At 45.4% G+C, this 14,044-nt stretch overlaps 1 protein-coding gene across 3 annotated transcripts in view; it reads right to left on the bottom strand.

Annotated features, from left to right (window-relative positions):
- Nucleotides 1-14,044, bottom strand: part of PDE7A (phosphodiesterase 7A) — a 1,945,501-nt gene that overhangs the window by 890,895 nt on the left and 1,040,562 nt on the right. The window lies entirely within an intron of this gene.

The following is a 14,044-nucleotide window of genomic DNA, read 5'->3' as shown; positions in this document are numbered from 1 at the left end:
AGTCGCGGCCCTGCAAATATTCTCAACAGGTACACCCCTAGACAAAGCAGAAGTTGCAGACTTTGCTCTAGTTGAATGTGCTCTAATACCCTCAGGAGGGTCCTTACCCGCAAGGGAGTAGCAGATCTTAATGCACAGGATTATCCACCTGGAAAGAGTGAGCTTGTGCACCGCTCTGTCCTTCTTGCAGCCAGCAAAACCAACAAACAGCTGGTCATCCATCCGGAAGTCTTTAGTCCTGTCCAGATAGAAAGACACCGCCCTCTTAGGGTCCAGGCGATGCAGTCTCTCCTCCTCCTTGGAAGGGTGTGGGGGAGGATAGAAGGTAGGAAGGGTAATGGACTGCCCAAGATGGAAAGGAGTCACCACCTTAGGCAGAAAAGCAGCCCTGGTCCTAAGAACCATCCTTTCAGCATGAATGGTCAGGAATGGGGGTTTAGAACTTAGAGCTTGAAGCTCACTTACCCTCCTTGCCGAGGTGATTGCAACGAGGAAGATCATTTTAAAAGAGAGAAGCCTCAATGGACACTTGTGCAAGGGCTCGAAGGGAGAACCCATTAAGAAGGTCAGCACAAGATTCAAATCCCAGTGAGGAACAATAAAAGGGGTAGGAGGGAACATATTTATGAGACCACTCAAGAATCTTAAAACCACCGGAGATTTAAAGAGAGAGGGCTGATCCGGCAAACAGAGAAACGCCGATAAGGCCGAAAGATACCCCTTGACCGTGGCCACAGCCAAACCTTGCTGCGCCAGATAAAGAGCAAATTGTAAAATATTAGATAAATGAGCCTTCAAAGGATCAATATCTCTCTCCCTGCACCAAGAAACAAATTTCGACCACCTATAGGAGTAGATGGACTTAGTGGTGTCGCGCCTGGCAGAGAGAATGACATCCACCACATCGTGAGGGAGAGAAAAAGAACTCAAGTTGCCCCGTTCAATCTCCAGGCATGAAGGTGTAATGTCTGGAGGTGGGGGTGTAGAACCTGCCCCTCCATCTGAGAGAGGAGGTCTGCCCTGTGAGGGAGACGGAGCGGCGGGTGAGAGGAGAGGTGGAGTAGGTCCGAATACCACACCCTTCTTGGCCAATCCGGGGCGACCAATATGACTTGGGCCCGGTCTTGACGAATCTTCCTCAGAACCCGAGGAATCAAGGGTATGGGAGGAAACGCGTAAAGGAGTTGATTTCCCCAACTCAACTGAAACGCGTCCCCCAAGGCTCCTTGCATCGGATACTGGAGACTGCAGAAAGACGGGCAGTGCGCATTCTCGCGAGTGGCGAATAGATCCACCCGAGGAGTCCCCCACATCTGAAAGATGTCGTGAACAACCTCCGGTTGAAGCCTCCACTCGTGGTCGGCAGAGAACTGAGAGTGGATGCATCCGTTATCACCGTGGTCACCGATGGGGGAAGATGAAAAGGCTTTCCTTGAGACAGGTTGCCTTCCACGGCCCACCAAGACAGATCCGCTGAAGCTTCTCTGGAGATCCTCACTGACTCCCTGAGATCTCCGTTGTGTTGATACTACTGCCTGCGGAGGCACCACTGGAGTGCCCTCATGTGCCAGCGTGAATGACTGACCAACAGAATGCAAGAAGCCATCAGACCGAGCAGACGAAGGACTGGAACAACCGCTCCATTGTGGAATAAGGGAATCATCTCCTGTATGTCGAGAATCCTTTGAGGTGGAGGGAATGCACGACATACAGTAGTGTCCAGTACCGCACCTATGAACAGGTTGCGCTGGGAGGGCACCAGGTGAGACTTGGGTACATTTATTGAAAAACCCAACCTGTGCAACAACTGAGTTGTCTCTTGCAGATGATGGAGCACCTTCTCCGGCGATTCCGCCTTGATCAGCCAATCGTCCAGATAAGGGAACACAGGTATCCCCGATCTTCTGAGATGCGCAGCCACCACTGCCATCACCTTGGTGAAAACTCGAGGCGCAGTAGTAAGTCCAAACGGAAGGACCGCAAATTGGTAGTGCTGCGATCCCACCGTAAAACGGAGATACTTTCTGTGCGACTTCAGAATGGGGATGTGAAAAAACGCATCCTGCAAGTCGATCGACACCATCCAGTCTTCTTCCATCAGCGCCAGAAGAACCTGAGCAAGGGTGAGCATTTTGAACTTCTCCTGTTTGAGATAGAGGTTCAAAATCCTGAGATCCAGGATCGGCCGAAGCCTGCCATCCTTCTTGGAAATCAAGAAATACCGGGAGTAGCACCCTTGACCCCTCTCCTGCTCTGGAACCACCTCTATTGCACCCTTTCGGAACAGAGTCAGGACTTCTTCCTGCAAGAGAAGCAGGTGGTCCTCTGAACAATAACCTTGGCAAAGAGGGTAATTGGGAGGGAATTCCTGAAAAGGAAGTGCATACCCATTCTCTACGAGATTGAGAACCCAAAGATCTGATGTAACCGATTCCCAATCTCGTAGAAAATGAGTAAGCCGGCCCCCTACTGGCCCCACATGATCCAGAATGGTGGATCTAGGGCTGCTTTGCTGATGCGGGTGGGGGTTGGGTATTATTGGAGGAAGTGGAGGAAGAGGAGACTTGACGTCCACGTCCCTTCTGTCTACCTCTGTAGGACCTGTACAGAGGGTTCTGCTGCTGTTGTTGCTGACCTTGTTTGAAGGGACGAAAAGAAGATCTACCAAATCCTCTGAACTTTCTAGTCGTTGACCCTCTCATCTGGAGACCCAGAGATCTTGCAGTGGCACGACTATCCTTAAACCTTTCCAAGGCTACATCAGCTTTTTTACCAAAAAGGCCAGTCCCTTCAAAAGGTAAGTCCAGCAACGTAGACTGCACATCCGCCGAGAAATCAGAGGACTTCAACCACGCTGCCCTCCTGGTCGCAATAGAAGAACCCATAATTCTGGCAACAGAATCTACTGTGTCCATGCCACTCTGAATGATCATACGTGCAGCAGCTTGAGTGCCAGAGATCACCTCATTAAAGTTCTTCCTATCTTCCTCAGGAAGTTTAGGTGACAATTGCTTAACTTAATTAGAGCATGCACGTACCTACCTAAAAGGCAAGTAGCATTTGTTGATTTGAGAGCCATGCTCCCAGAAGAGAAAGTCTTCTTCGCAGACTGATCTAATTTCTTTGATTCTTTATCAGCTGGCACTTGAGGGAAAGAACCCGCAGCCCTGTTAGAGCAAGCCGCCTGCACCACAAGACTTTCTGGAGAGGGATGAGTAGAAAGGAATGCAGGGTCATCAGGAGCTGCCCTATAGCGCCTCGCAATAGCTCTCGAAACTGCAGGAGCAGACAATGGCCTCTTCCAAATCTCTTTAATTGGATCCGACAAGGCATCCGTGAAAGGCAGCGTAGGTTCGACAATGGAAGAAGGAGAGTGTAAGACTTCAGTGAGGATGTTGGGCTTGTACTCAACCGTGGGCAGCTTCCAGTTGAGAAGATCAGCCGCCTTCTTAATCACCACGTGGTAGGGTGCCACATCCCTAGAAGGAACATCAGAAGTCGAAGGTAGACCCCACTCAGGAGAGAGCTCCAGACCACTAGCATCACGAAGGTCTTCAAAATCATCATCATGATCAGGAAGTTCGCCTTCTTCCACATCCGAATCTTCCTCTTCCCTTTGTTCGAGAAGACGTTGAGCCCTTCGTCTCGACCACTCCAATCGAATCGAAGTCGACGGATTCGGTAACGACTCCGACGGAGCCGGTTCCGACGTCGAACGAGGAGCTGGAGCAGCAGGATGAGACTCATGGACAGGTGTGGTACCTCGATCTCGACTACGAGGTCGATCCGGAGTCGGCGAAGCCGCATGCGGAGTCGAGGACCTCGGTGGAGCCGTACCGAGCCAAGGTGCAAGAGGCGCCGGCATAAAAGGCATAAATGGAGCTGGGGCGTATGATTGAGGAATACCCAAATTATACGATAATGGACCCATGGGACCAACAGGTGCTCCAGTGGGGTACATCGCCCTGGAATATACTCCAAACATCGCATTGAGAAAATGCGAGGGATCCTGACCAGGACCAGGAAAGGGAGGGTACGAACCTACCGGATGCTCCAACGGAGGTCGTTCAGACACATGTTCACTCTGACCTTCAGGATCCACCGGAGTTTCCATCGGAGTCGGAGGAATCACTTCATCTTCCTCTTCATGTTCCGAAGGATGTCATGAAACTGGATCCGGTTCTGGCTCCGGAGTCGGAGACCCTTCGATTGACAAAGCAGGAGAAGGAGAGACAAAGTCTTTACGGTGTTTGTGAGACTTTTTCTTTGAGTCAGATGATTCCTTCCCAGAATGATGTTTTGAACTGTGCTTCCTCCTCTTATGTTTTCTCCTCGAGGAACTCGAAGCGTGACCTGAAGCCGACTTGGATCTAGACCTAGATCTCTCCCTGGACCTCGACTTCGCTCTGGATCTCGACTCCGCGCTGGATCTCGAACCCGCTCTGGATCTCGACGCCGACCTCGACTTCGATCGAGACGCTTGCTTCGACTTCGAGCGTCTCAACGTCGACCTCTAATATCTTCCAGAATCCTGCTTTACCTTCGCTAAAAGTAGTTTAGCTTCACGCTCTCGAAGCGCCTTTGGGTTCATTTTAAAGCAGGAACTGCAGTTTTTAACGTCGTGATCCGAACCAAGACACCACAAACAATCCTTATGGGGGTCAGTGATGGACATCATGCGGGCACAAGACCTACATTGCTTAAAACCTGTTTTCCTCGACGACATCTTCGGTGAAGAAACAAGTCGCAAAAGAGAAACAGTGACAATTAAATAACAGATAGATACTAAGTATCTCAGAAGATCCCGAAAACCGTTAGCGTCGAAGACGCGGAAAAAAGGGAACTGACGTCATCACGCCGGCGTGGACCTGATATGGGGTCGGTGACGTCAGACGGAGTCGCGCGCGATGCCGTGCTCCTGTGACGTCGCCCACGTCGGCGTGCTACGAAGAAAATTTCCGAACGTTGCTGACGCAAGGGGGATATTCACAAGGTGAGGAATCCACACGGCAGATGTATCTATCAGAACAGGCAGTAGTCAGACAACAGACTGTTGAAAGAGGCAATCAGCATGATATGACAGCAGTTTGCAAGATGGATGTCTTTTCAGTGGAATTGCACCCAAGCACTGACTTCCTGATGGAGACAATAAGATTATAGAAATAGTCCAGTTGATTCCATAATAAAATAAGGAGTACAAATCTCAGAATGCAAGGAAATAATCTGGACTAGATCGCCTACTCATACATGGATGCGTGAATATTGAGAGCCATGGCCCACACCCCAAAATACAAGATTCATTTACAGATGTTTGTTACTGTTTACTTGCCCTTGAAAAATAATCAGAATTTTGGGTCTTGCCTATTACCTGGGACCTCTGACCGTTTATCATTTCTGAACTCAAACTCCCCTCAACCTTGAAAGCCCAAGATACTAAATGGACGCGGCTTCCTGTGGACCTTATTCTGGCTCCCGGACCAGGTGTACGGAGCAGAGCTCAGGATGCGGTGCATCCCACCTAGAAAGAGGATAAATCACAGCTCAGGGCTTTTTTTTTCTCATCAGTGCAAAGTGGAGAGGAAGCAATCGTTTCCCCAAATGTCTTGGATGAAGCAGTTGATGGCAAAATGGATGAGCACTCATTTCATTGGAGCACTCAGAGCGCATCCAATTAGTAATTTTATGTCACGTTTGCTAATCAGCCAAAACAAGGCAAGAGAGGTGTCCCCTGTACTTGAATGTATTGTATTGTATGTCGAACTTATATAGCGCGAACTGTCACCTTACGGGTATACTGGCGCTATGACTTAGACAGATGACATCAACAAACATCATGGCCTGATTATCAGTGGGAAGCATTACACTCGTTCCTTGGGAACAGCCAGGTTTTCAGGATCTTTCTAAAGCATAGTAGTTAGCTTGTCTAATGCTCTGAGGTTGCTCATTCCATAGGCGTGATGCCACAATACCAAATGCTCTGCCTCCCATCCTGGATTTCTTAAATCTGGTAGTCGTTACCAGATTTGCGCTGGAAGAGCGAAGATGTCTCATGGGCTTATACCAAGTAAATTTCTCCTGCAAAGGTACTGGGCCCAAGCCATGTACTGCTCTTAACACAACACATAGAGACTTAAAACAGACTCTTTCCTTAATTGGCAGCCAAGATCCCCAAGGCCAGTGCCGTAGAGGACCTACGCTGCCTATCTAGTACCAGCTTTGCTGCTATAGACTGGACTCTCTGCACCCCCTGCTGAATGAATTGTGGTGCTCCCAAACACAAGGAGTTGCAATAGTCCAGTCTGCTCAGAATTATACTCCTCACTACAAGAGGTCTAGCATCGTTCGGCGGCAGCGGAAGAATCTGCCAGAGCGCTCTTAAAGCAAAACAGATGCTAACCGTTTTGTTAGCCTGTGACTCCATTTGAGGGTTGTTATCCACCAGGACACCCAAGTTACGCACAGTTTTAACTGGAATCAATGGGTCATCCCCAGGGGTAAGCTTGAACTCTAGCGGCAGGTACTAGGACATTTAAGCAGTAGAATATACCACCTCTGTTTTCCCCTCATTAAACTGCAAAGAGTTTTTCTTGAGCCAACTAGAGGTCTGGCGTATACATTCCTGGAATGTGTTCATGGTCACTGCTTAATTCCCTTCCAGGGAGAACACCCATTGGGTGTCGTCAGCGTAATTGAACAGGTCAATTCCGAAAGACTTGATAATAGTGATCAGAGGATGCAGGTAAATGTTAACAAGAATGGGACTTATTGCAGAGCCCTGCGGTACTCCGTGGTGTACCGGAGACTTAGAAGAGGCAAACTGTGTCATGGTTACAACCTGTTGTCTCTCTGATAGATACGATTGCAGCCACTTCAGGGCTCATCCTTTCACACCTATTTTTTCCAATCTTTCCAACAGTACTGCATGGCTCACTGTGTCGAATGCGGCAGACATGTCCAGTAGCACTAGTACAGATGGATTACCATTGTCGGCTCGCATTCGCAGGTTGCAAAAGCTGTTTCCGTTCCATGTCCTGGACGACAACCAAACTGATCCCTCTCCAGCAATTGATCATCCTCAAGAAAGCATGACTAAGATTTGCTGACAACATTTTCCTGAACTTTTATTGGGTTTGGCAAGAGAGATATAGGCCTGAAGTTTGCTGGATTAGTTGGGTCAAGAGAAGATTTCTTGAGCAGGAGGGTCACCACTGCCTGCTTCCATACCTCTGGAATCACTCCTAAGGATTGACAGCAGATTTGCCACATCCAAGGAAATAATTATTGCCTAAACTCCTTCCAGATCCTATGTGGAAGGGGGTCTTGGGAAGAACCAGAGGATACACTTTGAGCAAGGCAGTTGAGACAACAGTATAAAGATCCAATATCAGACGTCTGTCACTATGTTTCTGAAGTGTCCATTTCACAACTGTATTAACAGCCTGAGTGCATGTGGTTTAATAGAAGGGTGTGTCAGATCTGCATGTATTTATACGATCTGCTTCAAGGAAGTTGGAAGAAGGTACATCGACCAGGTAGGGTAGATTCACTTCTTTATTAGTGCTCCTTTGTATGCAACCAGCAAGGACAACAGGTTACAGCAATTGCACTTGCCGGTGATTCAAATCCTAACATTCCACCCATTATGATCCCATGGTTCCAAGCAGAACCCAACACATCCTCCCCTTTACATACCAAAATAAAATAAACAATATACGACATAGAATATATTTCAACAAAAGCCAATAAGAATTTCTACACACGAAAATGCATATATACACAGCGTACATGAAGAACAAGGGTTATATTTTGTAATCATGGAACTCAACAGGTATAGTATGCTGACATAACGATCTTACTCCAGCTTCTTGTGATCCTTGCATGGTAGAAAACATCCTGTACACCAACACCCTGCACCACAGATAGGTTCTCTTGGTTCTAAAACCTACCATTGTTTAATGTCACAGTATGTGTTCCCACACTCACCACCTTCTTGGGGCTAGAAAAAAGACTATTACCCATAAGATCACCAAACTTGCTAACCCGAACCATACCACCCACTTTCACCACCAGTTTTTTAGAAGTATTCCACCCATACCTGTTTTTAGAAAACGTCCTCCTTTCTCTCACTCTCTCCAGAGTTTCTTTCCAAGGCACCTCCTTCTGCATCCACACACGGTTCAGCTTTGATCCTGGTACTCTACCTTTCATCAATACAAAAGGTGAAACCTTCGTATCCGCATGAGGGGTAGTGCGGAGAGCCCATAACAACTTCATCACTTCCAACATTCAATCCAAACCAATAACCAAAGACAACTGAATTGTCTCCTTTTTTACCCTGTTACAACCTCAACTAAGCCATTGCTTTTGGGATGATGTAAACATTTCTTTGCATGTTTTATGCCAAAATTCATAAGGAAATCTTCAAAATCCAAGGATACAAATTGTGGCCCATTACCTGAGATAATCTCATCTGGTACACCTTCCCGAAAAAAACCTTCTCCAATACACTTTTTACAGCACATGAAGTAGTGTTGCTCACAAACGCCACTTCAGGCCATCTTGAAAGATAATTATCACAATGACATACCGGACCTGGTTGTGGTCAACTCCAAAAGAGCTAATTATATCTATGGTCAACTTGGACCATGCTTTATCAGGCACCGGAACTCCACTATGAACAGTTACTTGAAATTTATCACTGGCCACACAACGGACGCACTTCCCTGATAAAATGCTCAACGTCTATCCATTCCCACCACCAAAATACATCCCTCACTCTCCTTTTCAAGGCCCTCATCCATATATGGCCTTTGTGTGCCAAAGATACCACTTTATATTTCAACGTATCTGGAACCACCAAAACATCCGACCTGTACAAAAGACCCTTGACTACTGAAAGCTCTGGCTCAACATGTCTGAAGGTATACAACAAGTCATCAGACAATTTTTTAGTTGGCCATCCAGAACCAACGCAAGTCATCACTTGTTTCAAGGTATCATCCTGTTGCAAAGTTTCTATCTAAACCTCCTCAGTAACAGCATATCGAAGCATATTGAACAATTCATTAACCATAATGTCATTCTCATCCTTCCAGGATGTTTCAAGCCTTTGACTTTCATTCTTCAAAGGTAATCTCGACAGGCAGTCCACCATCACATTTCTTACACCTGGGATATATGCAATACGGTAACAATAATGCTGTAATCTGTACTGCAACCTGGTAATCCTTGGTAAAGATCTACCAGCTCCCTTTGTGGTAAACAGATCGACCAATGGTTTATGGTCCATTGTTACTTCTAACTGATCCCCACAAATACTGCCTGAAATAATCAATGCCCCATCAACAAGCAAGGGCGTCACGTTCTACCACAGAATACGAAACCTCAGCACCCCTTAAACTGGCTAGCTAAAGTGACAACTTCATCTTTTCCATTCCTTCTTCACATTAAGAAAGCTCCTATCTCATGCTGGATGGCATATGTGACCATAATGCTGGAATCCATGGTATCAAATGGCTTGAGAGAATAGCTTGCACAACTGCACACTTAATGTTCTCAAACACACTACCACACTTCATCCCATACATATCTTTCACCCTTTTTAAGAAGGGCCCCTAGGACATGTTTTGTCTCAGCACACCTAGGGATGAAATGTGCATAGAATTCCATAAGACCCATAAAAGATCTTAATTGGTTCTTACCATCTGGAATGCAAGCCTCAACAAGTTCTCCTTTGGTTCCACACCCTGTGCAGACAACTTCTGTCCAAAATATTCTAGTTTCCACTCCAAAATTCAATTTCTCTGTCTTTAGGGTCACACCCTTCTCTATAATGGTCAAAACACGAGCTAGCTTTCTATCATGCTCAGTTACGTTATCAGCATATATTAATAGATCCTCTTCGAAACAGGTAACTTTAAAAAAAAAGTTAAACATGTTATCCATCAAACGCTGAAAAACTGTAGAAGTAGAGGCTAACCCAAAGGGCATTCTCTTGAATTTGAAAGGCCCTTCAGGAGTGAAAAGAGATTAGACTGTGTGAATCCCGCTCCAAAACAAACTGATGGTAGGCAGACGCCATTTCCAAAGTGGATAACACTTTGGCACCCTTCACCAGAGAAAGCATTTGGTTGATATTGGGCAGGGGATGTTGCTAAACCCAAATCCTGGAATTCAAGTCCCTCAAATATACACACATACGTAACCCCCATTTGGCTTTCGAGCCAAAACAGGGGATAATCACCCTGATCCTTCAATAGGCTTAATTATGTCCTGTGCACAAAACTTGTCCAATTCCTTCTTTAATTCAGGTCTAAACAATAACGGATCCCTTCTCACCTTGTGTAATACAGGTTCAGCTTGTTCCTTAAGCTGTATCTTGTGTCTGAATCCCTTGAACTTTCCTAGCTTGTCACTAAAAACTTTACAGAACTTTTCCCAAACATTCTCTTCAAAAGCCCACACAGCCATGCACTCCTCGTTCAAACGTACTTGTTCGCCGTCGTTAGGATCTAAAATTCTCAAAATTCGGTGTTCTAGCCAACCCAATAAGGACGATCCTTAGTAAGCTATGTACACTGTGGCACACAATACATTCCCTTTGAATGATACCACAGTATCCAAACCACCTACAACCTCTATGGGCTTACCACCATACACCACCGGTTTGATACTGGATCTCCCAACAACAACATTTCCAATCGTCCTCCCCAATTAATGTAAAAGGTAACCCAGAATCCGCAACCCAGAATCCGCAATCATGTTTACACGTAAACCTCCCACATCCACATTGCAATAAGTACTTCTTATGGTGGAAACATCCACATATATACTTTTAATTTGATCCTCTACTTACAAAACCTCACTTTCATCACTAGATTAAGAAGATATTATGTGATCCTCCACCGTACTGAACTATCCGTTTCTCTTGTTCATTCTCTTTCCCTTTGAATTACACACTTTCGTGTTTTTGTTTTTTTAAACAAATGGAGCATACGTACCCAATAGCAGGGCAAGTAACTGTATTTTCCAAATTATACGCACTTCCACAACTGTAACACTTCACATTTTTCGATTTGCCCTTGCCCTTGCCCTTCATAGTATTTGTACCTCTAATTTTAGTAACCACCTGTTTAGCTGGAGATTGGAATACTGATTTTTGTACCATGAAGGTTGCTGTGCTCTCAATCCCAGCCGCTAACTCAATAGTGGTGAGTAACACTTCTGGTATTTTCCTTTTAATGGTGTGTTCCACTACTTGATCCCTGATCAACTCATCTTTGAAATTCTTGTATTCGCATGTTGCTGCCAAGGTTCTCAAAACTCCCAAAAGGTTTTCCACTGACTTACCTTGCAATTGGGGGCAACTATAAAACTTGTGTCTCTCCATATCTACATTTTTATGAAGTTTAAACCTACATTCAAGATTTTGATTGAGGGTGCATACTCGTCCACTGCATCCCCTTCTCCCATCACAGCTTGGTGCGGAAGATGCTTAAACATTTTCCCGCCGTCAGGGCTAAAACAATGGTTTAATAAAGCAAACTAGTTCTGTACGTGAAATCATCTCCATCAACTGCATCCAAATAGGATTCAATACTCTCTTTCCACTGTTCCCAATTAAACGCAGGATGCCCTGTACTCGGAAGAAAAGAAGGTGGAGGGACTATACTCTGCTTCATTTTTTCTTCCTACACAATAAACAATGCTGTAACCTGCTTAAATTACCAGTTAATTTACAATTAATATTCCAATGTTAAAATAATGAACACATGTAGTAGTGTAACTGTGCACTTACAGGAATCCAATTAATTCTCCAACATTTACCACTTTGTAGACGCTCCTTAAAACAACTCTAATGAAGCAATTAAGAGGATGTGTCTTCGAATGGGATGAACACACAACTGATACACAGAATTACTTCAATTGAAAATGAATGCTGTAACAACAACTGACAATTCTCAGTAATGGATGTGAATCTGAGAGTAAATAAGGTGTGCATGTCACCGAACACAAACAGAAAACCCTTAGTAATGATTGTGCCTCTGAGCTTAACCAATACCTTAAGGTACACGTGGCAAAGCATTCCAGAACCGGTAGTCAAGATGTGCGTGTTATTGACACCTCGGATTCCAGGAACAGAAAAACGCTATTGCAACCTGCGCTGACACAGCGCAGACACAGCTGAGGGAACCAAGAAATCTACAATCAGTAATAAGATGTGCGTGTCATCAAGTCCATGCAATCACGTAACGCCGTCATGAGAATGACTGCAAAGTTGACCTTATTCGTCAAGGCTTTTCCAAGATGGTGGCTGCCCTGGAACCGGAAAGATGCACCATGTGCTGGCACAACTCTGTCCCAGCTGATGTAGCCTCCTTGGAATGGCAACCACGCAGCGTCAGAAATGAACTGTAATGCTGACTTTGCTCTTCGCCTTAAATCGCGGCTGAAGTTGGGATATCAATGTCCTGCGCAGGGATTCGCTGAACCGCAGCTCTAAAGAGTGCGCGCCGCACAATACCTCAATAAGACTTAATGCAGATATAGAGGCATCAGACGGCTCTTCCGTAGATAAGACGTGGCTCAACACCAGTTTCCAAACATGGCTCCATGAAGATAGCCGCCTCATTGTAAAGTAGGGCAAAACCACGACAGATCCTCCGTGGAAACTAAGCAGACCTTACAGGAAACTAATCACCAGTGAAAAGAGGTACATTGACCAGGAAGGGTAGATTCACTTCTTTATTTGTGCTTCTTAGTGTGCTACCGGCAAGGACAACAGGTTACAGCAACTGCACTTGCTGGTGATTAAAATCCTAACATACCACCCATTACGATCCCAGGTTCCAAGCAGAAGCAAACCCGTCAGTCTTTTCTTAATCTTTTAAAAGAGATAACCATTTCTGCATCAGCCCCGTCCCACCAATTGAAGGAGGGAACCTGAAAGCCTGGGGTAAATTCTGGATTATTGAAAATGGGGGTCATTGGTGACAGTAATGTTATTACGGTTTTACACCACCACCCTCTTCCAGACTACCATGCTAGCTTTGATTATGGAGAATGTAGAAGCCCTGCGGTCCGTGCTTTTGGGGCAGCCAAAGAACCTTCCATATGTAAATCCCTGCGACTTTCTGGTCCATGAAACACCAATGTTTGCGGAGAGGATGTAGCCAGGGGTTAGGGTGGTGAACTTCAAATCTGGGGAAGCAAGTTCAAGTCTTGGCAAGACACTCAACGTCCTGTGATTCTGGGCAAATCACTTAATCTTCCAGTGCCTAACAAAAATGAATGTGTCCTCATGTAACACAACTGGTGGTCATGTAAAGCGCTCTGATACCTGATTTCGAGTCACATTTGCGCTATATAAAACTTTGAGAAAAAAATGTGTTTCTCTGAAGCCTCTCAATCCCAATCCAGCATGTACCGGAGTTGCGCTGCCTGAATGTACTGTAGGATATGAGGGACCCCCATGCCTCCCTTTGATGGGAGTCTATACATAAAGAGTTCATGCTCGGCATCTTGCCGTCCCATACAAACGTATTCATGTTTGTAGGTTCTGCATCAATTCAGTAGTTTTAACCCTAAAAAATAACATGCAGAAGACATTGGTCTGACAGACAGGAGGTGCGTAGTGCAGAAAATGCTTGATAGGTAAAGTGACTTTGACATTGTATGGTCTACGGGAAAGGAAGCCAATATAAAGCTCAACAGGCATCTCTCTTGCTTAATGAGTAGCCAATGGTCTGAAATGAAATGAATGTAAAAACCTTGCTTTTTAAATACTTATTTAGCTTTCATGCATATAGAACAGGGTAACAGTTGGCCATCTTCAACAGAAGGAAGAAACTTGAATAAAGGAAGTTGCTGCTGAGATTTTGGTTCTATTGGACTTGCATCTTTCAGCAGAATTTTCAAGATTTTCTCTTGAATATTTTTAAGGTGCATGCGTTGACCCATTTTGGAGGCATGCTTATAGGTCTTGTTGTGGGTTTCAAGGAACGTCTGTAGAAAATGATATTCAACAACCATTTATGTTAAACAA

This window comes from Lissotriton helveticus, chromosome 4_1 (assembly GCF_964261635.1).
Source record: "Lissotriton helveticus chromosome 4_1, aLisHel1.1, whole genome shotgun sequence".
Taxonomy (NCBI): Eukaryota; Metazoa; Chordata; class Amphibia; order Caudata; family Salamandridae; genus Lissotriton; species Lissotriton helveticus.
Note: the sequence above shows the minus strand (reverse complement) of the source record. Positions and strands in the feature narration are given on the sequence as shown.